The following is a 14,139-nucleotide window of genomic DNA, read 5'->3' as shown; positions in this document are numbered from 1 at the left end:
TCCAGGTAGTGGCAGCATTAAGGGAGAAGGAGCGTCCGCCCCACCTGGCCCGTTTAATTTTTTGTGTTGTTGCCAGAAAAGCTGTGCTTGACCGCAATGATCTTTGGGGGTGGTAGGGAGTGGCTAAGGAGCAGATCATTGCGGGAGCATTTTTCCACATAGCCTTATGCATGATGCACATCGCTTTAAATTTTACTCTGGCTTGGATGGGCAGCCAGTGTAAATTTCTCAAGGCCGTGGTGCCTGAGTGACTACGGGAGAGGCCTAGCAGCAGACGTGCTGCTGCGTTCTGGGTGACTTGCAGTGTTTTAAGTGTGCTACTCGGTGCGCCCAGATATAGGGCATTCCCGTAGTCAAGGCGAGACAGGATAATGGCCTGGACCAGTATCCTGCGAGCCTGAAAAGGGAGAAGAGGTAGAATTTTTCGCAGCATGCGCATCAGCCCAAAGCAAGTGGCGGACAATATAGTGGCTTGCTGATTGAAAGTGAGGGTGTTGTCTAGCCACATGCCCAAGCTTTTAATTTGATTTTTTTGGTTCAGGGGGGGAACCCATACAAGGTGGCCAAGGTAAAGTGGGGCTGGGGTGGGCTGAATTTCCCAGGAACATAAGTTCCGTTTTTTCCCCATTACGTTTCAGGTGGGAGGAGGCCATCCAGTCTGTGACTGCTACCAGACAGCTACTCAGGTTCGAAAAAGTGTGGCCTGGCTGATTCAGAGCTAGCACCAGCTGAGTGTCATCAGCATAGGTCACAATTTCGAAACCAAACGGGTGAACAATCTCTGCCAATGGTTGTAAACATTAAAAAGCGTGGGGCTCAGGGAGGAGCCCTGAGGCACACCTTGGTTAAGAGGCCAGGTTTTTGAGTGGATGTCACCCTCCACCACCTGGAATGTTCGATTTTCCAGGAAAGATTGTAGCCATAAGATGGCGCTACCCGTTACTCCAAGTTGTTTTAAACGGGAGAGGAGGATGTTACTATTCACGGTATCAAAGGCGGCACTTAAGTCTAGCAGCATTATTGCTGTAGTGCCGCCTTGATCCATGTGCCTGCGTGCTAATTCAGTCACAGTCAGAAGTGCCGCTTCTGTCCCCAGTTTAGGACGAAACCCCGCTTGAGAGTCGTGAAGCAGATGGTTTATTTCCAAGTAGGACATAAGACTGGTATTAATATGTTTCTCGAGCAGCTTAGCCACCCAAGGAAGAAGTGAGATGGGGCGGTAATTGGTCATTTTGCTAGGGTCAAGGTTAGTTTTTTTTAACAAAGCCTTGACTTGCGCGCGTTTCCAAGTTCCTGGGACTCTTCCTGAGCTGATTGACTTATTTACGATGTTTAAAATTACTGGTTTAATGGTGTCAGCAATTTTCAGGAGCTGTCGTGGGGGAGCAGGGTCTAGCGGGGAGCCTGTTGTGACTTTCAGCATAAGGGAGTCAAGCAGGTCTTCCTCTAATAGTGGAAATTCAGCGAGTAAACTGCCGGTAGAGGAAGGGGCTGAGTCAGTAACCACTAACTGTTGGCTGGCCTGAACAAAGGAAGAGGAAATAGTTTGGATTTTTTGATAAAAATACTCAGCTTGGGCATCACAGCGAGTTTGGGCTTCAAGAGGGACTTGCAGAATGGAGGGAGTACTAATTAGGGATTTTGCTATCTGAAATAGTTCCCTCGAGGAATTAGCGGAGTTAGTAATTTTTTCCTCATAGAACAGAGCTTGTACCAGTATGATCTTAGCTTTATATTTTTTGATGGCCTCTCGATAGCTACTTTTATCTTCTTCCTTGAGAGTGTATCTCCAAGTTCTTTCAAGTTTCCTGCAAATACGCTTTAACTCTTTTAACTCTGGGGTATACCATGGAGATTTTTTGGACTTGGTTTTCTCCTTGAGAGTTTTTTGAGGGGCAACTGTATCTAAGGTGGTCTGTAACCAGTTGGCATAGTGAGTGTAGAGTGTGTCTACGTCACCCTCGGTCAGTCGAGGGGTAGAGGATAGTAAACCCACCCATAAGTCTGTGGGCAACTTCGTCCAGTCCCTACCTCTTAGTGTAGCTCGGGCGGGCGCAGAGCGGAGGCTGGGTATATGCCAGAGAAGTGGGACCAGGAAATGGTCGGTCCAAGGGAGAGGAATTGGGTTGCCAGTGATAAGCCTCTGGTCGTTACTTAGAACCGCGTCCAGTAGGTGGCCTTTGATGTGAGTAGGTTCAAAGCCCTTCTGAACAATCTGAAGGGCTGCGAGACCACTCAGAAAGGTGCTAGCTAGGGGGTCCGTGGGGTTGTCTAGGTGAATGTTCATATCACCCAAAACTGTAAAATGAGGCATAGAGACAGCTAAGTCAGCGACCATAGAAGGGAGATGATTCATAAAGTTGCCCATTTGGCCCGGGGGGCGGTAGATAAGTAGGCCAGAGAAGGTTAGTGTAGGGGAAAGGTCAAGTGCGAAGTTCATACTTTCGCAAGAAGGAATTGTCGCAGGACTGGTTCTGCATTGATAGCAGTTCTTGAAAAGTATGCCTAGTCCTCCTCCTCTGCCCTCTACCCTGTCAACCCTTTGTAGTCCATATCCTTTGAGTAATATGGCGGTAATATCGGGGTTAACTTCGTCTTTTAACCAGGTTTCCGTAAGGAAAATAGCATCAGGGTTAGTTTCCTCGAGAAGAATTGACATTTCTGTTGAATGTTTAGTCAAGGAGCGACAATTTAAAAGGAATAATTTAAAAGGGCTTCCAGTTTCAGGTCGCTCTAGTGTAGGACATGGTGTGAAATGGCAGTGGGAGCACTTTGCCCCAGGCTCGTCCGGATCCACAGAGTGGCAGCATAAAGCCTTTTGGTTGGGCATGAGGGATTTTAGTTGATCAGGGGCATACCTTATTTGAGTGGGTAGGACATCCAAGAGTGGAGCAGGGGTCCTGGCCCCTGGGCGCTTCAGGGCGCGGACGGGCGCAGACGGGCTTGCCTTAGGCGCGCCCGCTGCGCGGACGGGATGGCCCAATGAATTTAACCATTGTCCGGGGAGGTGGAGGAGGGTGGGAGGGAGGAGCAACTCGACCAGCAGCCTTACCCGACCTAAGATGGCGGCCAAGCTGGATCGAACAGACAGTTTCCAGCGCCTAGCTACAGCAGCGCTGTCTCAAGGTTGCTCCAGAGCAGCCTCGGAGCGAAGTAATCTCGCGCCGAGGTGAACAAGGTATTTAAAACAATGCAGGCTAAAATATTTACAGATGTTAAAAAAACGCGTTATTTGTACATCAATAACGAGTTATAATTCCATTAACAAGGGACAGCAAAGAACCCCCGGCTTTCCGCCTCAGGGGAGAAGTGAGCAGCTAATGAGGCTTGGAAACACCCTCTTAAGTAACCTGGGAGGGCGGGAGGGAGGAGCAACTCGACCAGCAGCCTTACCCGACCTAAGATGGCGGCCAAGCTGGATCGAGCAGACAGTTTCCAGCGCCTAGCAACAGCAGCGCTGTCTCAAGGTTGCTCCAGAGCAGCCTCGGAGCGAAGTAATCTCGCGCCGAGGTGAACAAGGTATTTAAAACAGTGCAGGCTAAAATATTTACAGATGTTAAAAAAACGCGTTATTTGTACATCAATAACGAGTTATAATTCCATTAACAAGGGACAGCAAAGAACCCCCGGCTTTCCGCCTCAGGGGAGAAGTGAGCAGCTAATGAGGCTTGGAAACACCCTCTTAAGTAACCTGGGAGGGCGGGAGGGAGGAGCAACTCGACCAGCAGCCTTACCCGACCTAAGATGGCGGCCAAGCTGGATCGAGCAGACAGTTTCCAGCGCCTAGCAACAGCAGCGCTGTCTCAAGGTTGCTCCAGAGCAGCCTCGGAGCGAAGTAATCTCGCGCCGAGGTGAACAAGGGGGCAGATTTATGAGTTCTGGCGCATCTCTGCAAATCAGCAGGGATGCGCCACAACTGATGCGTCACGCAATTCCCTCCTTGCGGCACCACAGATGCGCCGCATTTACAATGCGGCGCACCATGGTGCAAGGAAGGGCAGATGCGTGACGCATCTTGTGGTGTATGGGTGGCGCATTGCTGGAGTAGCGTCGCAAGTGCGACGCAACTCCTGCAATGTACAGAGCACACCCATACATAACGTGGTGCGTCACTCCTTACGCCTGCTTCAAGCAGGCGTAAGGATTTGAACCAGCAGCGTTGTAAAACTGACGCAGTGAAATCTTGTAGATTTCACTGCGTCAGTTTTACGGGGCTTTCCTACGAGGGAACGCCCACCCTGCGACAGAACGCCCACATGAAACCTGACGCAGGTTTCATGTGGCGCAGGGCTTTACAACGTGACGCATCTGCCTAGATGCGTCACGTTGTAAATAGGTCGCAGGGATGCGCCACGTTTCCGCGCCATTGCGTGACGCAACGGCGGCGTAAACGTGGCGCAAGTCCGACGTAAATCTGCCCCAAGGTATTTAAAACAGTGCAGGCTAAAATATTTACAGATGTTAAAAAAACGCGTTATTTGTACATCAATAACGAGTTATAATTCCATTAACAAGGGACAGCAAAGAACCCCCGGCTTTCCGCCTCAGGGGAGAAGTGAGCAGCCTTAGGCTGTGAAGTAAAGGTTAGAATAGATAGTTCTGGTTTGTTACCAAGAGCTCTATTTCTTGCACTAGGGTAGTTACTAATCACATTGAAAATGAAGCTACATTGATACCCCAGGGATGTGGAACTTAATAAAATATCTACTTGCCCATGGGACAGGTTGCTTCATAAATCTACTTGTTCTGTAACAAAAATCCAGTCTTTCCTTTGATGCCATGTAGTTCTATGAGAAATGATGGCACCAATCTCATTACAACTCTGATATGCCATAGCTCAGACCATAGTAGGGTTTGAATACTAGCAATTCTCTTATTCTGCCACCTCTCCGAAGATCTACTACTGGGCTGGAGGTAGCGATAAGCAATAGTTCCCCATGGTTGGAATGCCTTTTTGAGTCTGTTTAAACCTACTAACTTGCATGTTTTATAGGTTTTCATTAGCTCTTCTCTAATATTTTCCCACACAGAGAAAGGTTGAAAATGTACTCCTAACAATGAGCTTCACACAGGAGAGGGAGCAGTGGGAGAGAAGCTAGATCAAGAAAGGGATTGTGGTGAGCATAAGAGCCTAGGGTAGGGGCGAGAGACCAATTTGAGTCTGGGCCTGATTGTATTGTGAACAAGCCTTGCAAGGATAGAGGGTCTCAGTTGACTGAGTTTATAGGGCAAGAGTGGAGACTACAGGAATAGCTGACTGGGGGAGATTGGGGAAGTCTGGAGAAAGATTTTAGTGAGCGTTTGGCAAGAGACTATTGAGTGAAGATGCGAAACTGTGGTAGGAGAGTGAGTATGGGATGAGTGCTATTGAATGATTACATTAAAATATAAAATTATTGTGCACAAGTGTGAAGGAGGACCCGGTGCAGGAGAAGTCTGTGATTGTGAGGCTGCATTAAGGCAGGAAATGGTCTGGGGTGAGTGTTTGAGACCTTTGTGATTCACAAGGCGCATTAGGGGAATTTGTGGAAGAAAATTCCCTCAACTGAAAACGCATGCAGGAGCTAAAATTGCCTTTTGCCTGGTGCTGCAAAAATCCCTGCTCACACCCTATATGGTTGTTACGTAGGTATGTTGAACTAGGATAACAGCAGAATATTGAAGAATAGAGTGGAAAGAACTGACATTATATTAAGCAAGAATAACATAGAGCTAGCAACAGAAGGTAATACAAGAGCGAACAAGAGTTAGTAGTAGATATCTCAGGTAGGAGCAGTTAAAGAATGATTGAATTTTCTGGATTAAAATGTTTTCAAGAATGATATGCAGTAACCACTGCATATAAATAAAAACTAGAATCACACAATGCATCTCACTCAGAAAATTAAAGACAAATGTTAGAACACCACAACATTTCCCTATTAAACAAACCGCTACAATACAAACTTAGCAAAAAACATGGTACTCCCCTTTCACCTCGAAGATTGTCCCCTCTTTAGTGCAAATGATATTAAGGATGAGGCACAAAGCTTTCTGGACTTCCGCTAAACCACATAAGGGAGGCATCCTTAACTCTAATATGTGCCGTAACTGTGAGGAAGAAACTAAGAACATTTGCTATTCAACTGTAAATACGTCAAAACATCATGGTTCAAAATGCAGGACTTCATCCAGAAGTGGTTCAATTTCCAACTCCCTCTAGGCTTCAAAGCAGTTGGAATTTATATGCACGAATCTTGCACATCTTTTAATCGTCATGGTCAACTGCGACCTTGTTCTAGACAATGGTGTCAGATCTATTCTCATAAAGTGGGGCAGTGCAAAAAACAAGACTTTCCATGCCTGGTTGACATGGCTATGCTTTGTCTGAAGTGCAGACAACACGTTCTGCTTTTATACTAACTCTTTAAGGACACTAAGACAGTTATGGGATAATATTGATCTTTATTTACGTTAATGCAACTCCAACCTGAACAGAGATGTCGACGGGCCTGAAGCCCATTTACCCAAGACTCCACATCCCCTTTTCGAGAACCTCACACACAAGAGAACTGAAGAAACGTTGGTCTGGAGCAAACATAATCACAACCTTCCTAATGAGCACTGTATACTGTTAAACACACTTACATTCTAGTTTCCCCCTACCTCTTTGCTACCTTGGCTGGCATCAAATTAAGCAATACATTCATCACCCAACCCTAGATAATACCGTTGTATATATGGTATCCAATTATTATTTGTCCCTTCAACTGTACAATGTACTGTCTGAATTTATAACTTGTACTTTGTACCTTTCTCTCTTTGTTAGTTTGTTTTTTAACAAAAACTATCAAACTCTTTGAAATAAGAAAATATATATAAAACTGTCTCAAGAATGGTCCAGCTCTCAATGGACAAAGGTCTCAACTTTTGGTTACCTGCTCATCCTGTTTCCTCAAGTAGCTACCGCCCACCTCAGAAGTGAGTTACTGAAGTGGCCCTTAATGCAACATTTTCTATAACATTGTAGACAATATTTCAATAGTTTATTAATATTTGATAATAGTGTACGTTGTTTGCCGTTGCTAATCATTTGTTCTAACTCACAATTTTTCTTCTTCGAAAAACGAGTGCCAGAAGTTGTTGTGTCGTTTTACGAGGGGTATTAGGACCTCTGCCCAGTTGGAAGCTTTTCTATGAGTTTTGTTGCTGTTATCTTTTCTACGGCCCTTCAAATAACTTCAATAAGCCGGTGTCCGGTACTAAATATAGCGATTGGCTGGCCTATTGTTCTTTCAATGTTTAATTTGGAACATTTCTATATTCACTAGTCGTTCCATGCTATATTGAGATCTGTGTTGTTATTGATAGAACTAATTGACTAAGTGCAATAAATGTCTTTCGTAAAAAACGTCTCTTTCCTGGAAGCTGCGTTGAAGAAGAGTTTATAAATGCAAAACGTACCCTTGAGCCAGAGCTATCTTAGGTGTTCTTAATTATACATTAGTCTGCTTTACAGAGTAATTCGGAAAGACAACCACGTCGCAGAATTCGATTTATTTGTAATCTGGTGCTTTGTGCTTCTTTTACAGATATTGGATCATGCATATCAACAAAATGTTCCACCACATGGTTCAAAAGAGAGGATGTGGCCTAACGGCGAGAGTGGTCGACCTCTACTTTAATGTCCCATATTTACAAGGACAGGGAAAGCCACCCTGAGGGGCTTTTCTTGTCCTTGTAAATAAGGCCCCTTTACATGCAGCACTTTGCATGAAAGGGGCGTTCCATGGGTGTTGCTGTGTGTCTTCCCACACAACACCCATGGAACCTGACACATTTCCAGATATACGTGAAAATTGTAAACATGGAAATGCTCTGAATAGTACCCCTCCCCAGGGGAGGTGTAGGGAGGCGCAACGAGGAGAAATGTATTAATTTCTCCTCGTTTGTTTACCTCTTTCTATGCGTTCTGCATTCTGCAGAACATTTACAACAAGGAAATCACCTCTTATGATTGTCTAGGTGCAGAAAGGTGTCCCTTCCTACACATAAGGAAGGGACACCTCTTCCTCTTCTCCTTGGCCTTCCCCGCCCCCGAGGTTCCTTGCTGGTCATCTGTGGGCCTTGTGGGGTTCACTATGTCCTCTGCACTCGGTCCGGGTGCGTCCATGGTGCTACACAGTTACATTGTTTTATAATGTTTTTTTTCTCTGCTTTTATAGTGCATTTTTCCGCATGACGTGTGGGAATTTCACGCCTGTCGCTGGTTATCGCTGATTTTTGTATCGCGATTTGGGACATCGCCGCTTTTTTTGCGTTCGTGTTTCGCATTTTTAGGCGTCACCTTGATTTCAACGCGGTCATTTGACGCGTTATCGTGAGACTATCGCATGGTACCGCCTTGTTGAGAATACAACGTTAACACAGCGTTATTTTCCTGCGATAGACTGCGATGTGCAAAGTTGCGTTAAGTTAATTTTGCGATAATTAACAGACGTTCTTGAGAATATCCCTTTATGTGTGTTAATGCAGCACACATACAAGTTGAGAAACGGCATTTCAGATTGTTTATGTGCAGGAAAGGGCACCTTCCTGCACATAAACAATCATCCCTGTGACGCATGCATCCTTGCTCCGTGGTTCAAGGGTATCTGCGTCAGCGCATGGCAGCGAATTATGTGATAGCGCAGGGGGGGCATAGGGATCCATCATATCCTTGTAAATATGGCGCATCTCTGTGCTTGGAAAGTGCCGCAGCGTGGTGCAGCCAAAGGGCTTGCAGTGCCGCCCGGCAGCACTTTCTTGTAAATGAGGCCCCCAGTGTCTAACAAAAATGAATGAGTCCATCTGTAATGCAACTGGTGCTTGTGTAATGGGCTCTGATATCTTCATGCTATACACCCCTCCCTAAAAAAATATTTTTCATTTTGGATGCTCAAAGGTAAACGAAATGCAGTTTTTCTGGAATTATAAAGTGATCATGTGAAGCGTTATATTTGACTTAGGCATCTGTGCATTGTATTTCCATGGATTATGGTGTTTCTGTAGCGCTTACTACTCCGTTATTGGGAGCTGAGGTGCTTATCCATGCGGGCTAGACTGCATGGGTGTTTGGCAGTGCATTGTCTCTGCTTTGCGCCGGTGTTGGAAGTGTTTCCGCATCATGCATGATGACCATAGAGGTGCGGTTGTCATGTGAATGGTGCAGCACTGACGATGAGAAAGCGTGAGAGTGAGACTTGCAATTTCATAGTTTGTGGTAGGCTGGCAGCTCTGACCAGCTCTGAAGGTTCCTTATTGTGTTGGTAGTTTTTTGTGATCTTTGTCCGATTTCCTATGCTGGTTGTTTCCGGAGGTCGTTTGCTATGAGAACTTGAATATCACTGTTGGAAACAGCGAAAACAGAGAAAGAATAAGGGGGCATATTACCAAGGGTGGCGATAGGCAATTATCGCCGGTTTAGCGGCCGTTTTCGGCCGCTAAGTGGCGATAATTCTATCGCTCTATTAACAAGCTGTCGCTAACTGATGTTAGCGACAGCTTTTAGACGATAGCGAGCGGTTTGGGGCCCGCTTTGCATGCCAGCGATATTTATCGCTAATGACATGCAAAGTGGGCGTACCCAACCTGTTAGCGACTGAAAACAGTCGCTAACGACGCTATCGCCTATTAGCAAGGCAGGTGTAGCAATGGAAATATTCCCGCTATCTCCAAAAACTAACACTTGCTCAGACCAGTTCTTAGCCATGTTATCCAATGGGAGGTGAATAACATGGCTAAGAGCATTTCGTCGCTAATGCCTGAATATCGCTGTATTCTCAACGATATTCATGCATTTCGCCGCTATCACTGGATATTTTAGCACAATGGAGAAAAATTTTGCTAATAGCATGTTTTCTCCGCTAACATATCCAGCGATAGGCAGCGATAACAAAATAGTCGCTAAGCCTATTTAGCGATAATTATCGCTACTTGTTGGTAATATGCCCCAAGGGTCCTCATTTTAATCCTCCTTTATGTCATTATACGATACCGGTGCTGAGAGTGTGTGACAGTTTGCTACCTCCAGGGTGGACAGTGTCAGCATCTTCTGTTGAACCAGCACTGTGTGGTAAACCTCTTTGGTCTTCATAAGCCTGTGTTGGTAGTATTGATTGGTGTCCAGAGCCCACATTGAAAGACAAAGCATTCACTTTATAAAGCAGGAGAGAGCAAGAAATACCCATCCAGTGACTGAATTCCAGAGTGTGAATGCAGAAAACCTGAGATTAATCCCAGCTTCCCTTCTTGACCAAATTGTGTGACCCTAGGCAAATATTTTATTTTACTGAGCCTCCTTTTTCATCATTATCATATATGCGAGCACTTTTAAATGCGTGAGTTCAGTATGTGCGCTACAAAAACCTCTTTTGTGTTGGATTTAATAGATTATAATGTTGCCTAATGTATAAAAGGAATCAAGGCCACATATAGGGTGCAAAAAAAACAAAACAAAAAAGGCCACATATAGGGTGTTCAAGACCACTACTTGTCTTTTAGTTCACCACTGACATTTTCGTCTGGGCTGGGAGAGGCATGAATCTTCATATTTAAAAACATTATTTGAATAAATTCCATTCAATGCAGTGATATAATATGATCTGAAGTATTAAAGTTTTGGATGTTATAGATCAACACTTTTTGAATTATGAAGTGACTATCATATTTCTAAATTACGTTTGGTGCATGATTTACATAGCAATCAGAAGGTGCACTGGCTCTGAGAGCCAAGCCAGACCATTAGTTTAGCTCTGGCTCGGTTTTCACTGTTATTTTGTCGACCCACCTCTAAATATTTTATCTTCTTTTCCCTTTAGTGAATGATAGGTCAGGTAGTAACCAGGGTTTTTATTCCACTAGGTAATCCTGGTTCCTGAGTACGGCCCTGGTAGAAAATTGCTATTGATTATCATATGGTAACATGCATTATATCAGATTGAGACATGGAGTATTGTCACAAAGGCTAGAGGTACTGTCCTCCATCTTGTGGTTCGAAGTCAGAAGTAGGGCTGGACAGACATGGTTTGCTGTGTATGAGACGTGTGTGTAGTGGGCTATGGTTAGAGTTCTTCTTCTCATCAACTAGGATCTGTGCCTTCACGTGCTAAGAAGCTGATCAAATATTGATCCATACTTTAAAGTTTTGGTGGTGTCCTTCTTTTATTCCATCCTTATGTCAAGGTCATTCTGAGGTTATGTTAGGCAGAGGTTCCCAAGTTTGGCAGGTTGTCATCTTGGTGTGATGTACTGGTTAGGATTGTTTCATGGCTCTGAAGTGTACTTATACTTATAGGAAGGTTTTATTGTTCCGGGTTCCATCAGAGGGTCAGTGTTTGATATAATTATCTCGGAAATAACTATGGGGCATACTATCAAGGAAGGCGTTACCAATTAGCGTCGGTTTAACTGCAGAAAACTGCAGCTAAAGCGGCGATAATGGGCTTGATAATATGCCCTTGAGAATTCCAATAGAAGTCCATGTTCTGGTGGGAACAAGGGCTTCTATTGGAATTCTCCAAGGCATATTATTAAGCCCATTTTCGCCGCTTTAGCAGCAGTTTTCTGAAGCTGAACCAGCAATAATTTTAATGTCGTCCTTGATAATATGCCCCTATGTTTTTACCTCTCTTCTGAACTTTGAATGCTCCTCGATGCATCAAATATTGGTTGGCAATGAGTTCCAGCACTTTGTTACTTCTACTGAAAAAGTGGAGCCTCAAATGGATTTTTTATTTTAAGTCAGTATGGCAGTCAGTGGTGCTGTTCTGGAGTGCAGTATCCTATTTTGTTTGTAATGCTGAGATTTAAGTTGTAGGCATTGTGGTCCTTTTCCTTGAGATGCTTTGTGGATGATTCTATTTGCCTTGAACATTGATCGTTTAACTGCAAGTAGCCAGTGGAGTGATTGCAGGACTGGTATCGTGTTCTCTGGGATGATGGCGGAGGACTCGTCTTGCTACAGTGTTTTAGATTCATAGTACTGTTGTGTGTTTGTTGAAATAGGGCGTGCCAAGAAGTATCTTTTGTAAAGTAGTTGTACATATATTAATTAGCTCATCAATATAGAATTACCTGGTTTTCTGCATGAGTCTAGGTGCGTATTTTATATGTCAACTCTGTATGGCACACATCGACTTCATTAGCACCAGGAAATGTTTGACAGAATAGCCTACATGTACATTGTAGTATATTATTATCTCTTTTCGTGTTTTTTTGTGGTGGCCCTGATCAACCCCAGGATATGAGTTGGAAGCCGGATGAGAAGCGAGCTATCCCTACTGCTGGTGCATCTTTACTTGGTGTAGACTTAAATAAATAAACTTTAAAATGCCTTCTTTTGTGCTTATTGAGCCCATCCTGGTAGTTTCTTGCAGAGAGGCCTTGCTTTTTTACAACATTTTCTTTTGGCCGATGAGCAGTCATTTTCAACTAGCGATAGAGACTTATCGTGGACCTATGGGGCATATTAGCAAGAACCTCGTTACAATTATTGCCATTTTAGCGGCAGGAAACTGCCGCTAATACGGCAATAATGTGCTTGCTAATATGCGTTATAGAATTCAAATAGAAGCCCAGGTTAGATGTCCTGCACATCTCACCTGGGCTTGTACTGGAATTCTACAACACATATTAGCTAGCCCATTATCGCCGATTTAGCGCACGGCGATAATTGTAACGAGGTTCTTGCTAATATGCCCCAATGTTAGGTGCATCTACATGCCTCTGTGGTAGGTGCTTTGTGCCTCTCTGCAGAAACTCTGGGGCATATTATCAAGGGGGTTTATCTCCGCTTTTTTGCCTTTAAAAGCCAAGAAAGCGGAGATAAAATTATCTCCCTATTACCTAGCTGTCGCTAACACCAGTTAGCGAGGGCTAGTAGGAGATAGCGACCATCTTGGGCCCCACTTTGCATGTCAGTGATATTTATCACTAATGACATGCAAAGTGGGAGTGCCAAGATGTTAGCGACTGGAAACAGTCGCTAACATCGCTATCTCCTATTACCAACTTTTGGAGATATTCGCGCTAAGCGCGAATATCTCCAAAAGCTAACACCTGCCCCTGAACAGGTCTTAGCCATGTTATCCAATGGTAGGTGGATAACATGGCTAAGAGCATTAGCTCGGTAATGCATGAATATCGCTGACTTTTCAGCGGTATTCATGCATTTCGGCCGATTTTTATCGCTTAGGAGATAAACCTTGATAATAGCAAGGTTCCTAAGCGATAAAAATCGCCGCAGCTCGGCGATAAAAATATCGCCGCTAAACCAACATAGCGATAATTATCGCTAGTTTTGGTAATATGCCCCTCTATATTCAAATACTCTGCTTTTGGTTTTGGAGCTGTTTGATGGTACAGAGCCTATTGGTAATGAGCAGCTCACAATAATTATTCGCTGAGCAATACTTGCTGAGCTGAACCCTGGATTTACATTGATGTCTGTCTGGTATAGGAGCTGCTAAGTGAATTGGGGTAAAATAGGAAGGCCATTAAATTAATGATAGCCTTTATCAAGGATCATCTGTGCTTCTGCGAGCACACTGTTGCAAACACAGAGGTAGTGTTTGCATTAATTATTGCAAGTGCCGCTTACCCATTACTGCATTATTTTCACGCATCAACTGTTTTCATTATTATTAACTGGTATTAATTTCTGTTTTATTTAATTGCTGCTTTGTTTTGAATTCGTTCTCCCACTTTCCTGTCAGTTCTGGGAAAATGGTTGGCAGGCATATTAATGACTTTGCAAACATTACCTGCTGCCTTATGACTCAGCAAAAGGGAATTTCTTTGAGGTGCTGAAATCAAAGACTAGGGGAGGGAGAGGAGTTGGCCTAACGGCTAGGGCGGTCGACCTCGATTCTGGGGATTTGGGTTCGTGTCTCGGCAATGACGCTGGACATTCTGTGATTCTGGGCAAATCACTTGGGGGCAAATTTACAACAAAGTAATGCAGCACGATGCAGCAAGTCATTGTGTTGCGCTGTGCTGTGTTAGTTTGGAAAGCACAGAGATGTGATATATTTACAAGAATATGTTGCATCTTTGTGCTTCCCCTGCGCTGGCGCACAAACTGCAGCCATGTTCCGGCGCAGGCACCTTTGCACCATGGTG

General features: G+C 44.4%; 1 protein-coding gene across 2 annotated transcripts in view; it reads left to right on the top strand.

Annotated features, from left to right (window-relative positions):
* Nucleotides 1-14,139, top strand: part of PPM1E (protein phosphatase, Mg2+/Mn2+ dependent 1E) — a 708,925-nt gene that overhangs the window by 63,113 nt on the left and 631,673 nt on the right. The window lies entirely within an intron of this gene.

Source organism: Lissotriton helveticus, chromosome 3_1, assembly GCF_964261635.1.
Source record: "Lissotriton helveticus chromosome 3_1, aLisHel1.1, whole genome shotgun sequence".
NCBI classification, from domain to species: domain Eukaryota; kingdom Metazoa; phylum Chordata; class Amphibia; order Caudata; family Salamandridae; genus Lissotriton; species Lissotriton helveticus.
The sequence above is the reverse complement of the archived record's forward strand: the minus strand, read 5'-3'. Positions and strand labels throughout refer to the sequence as shown.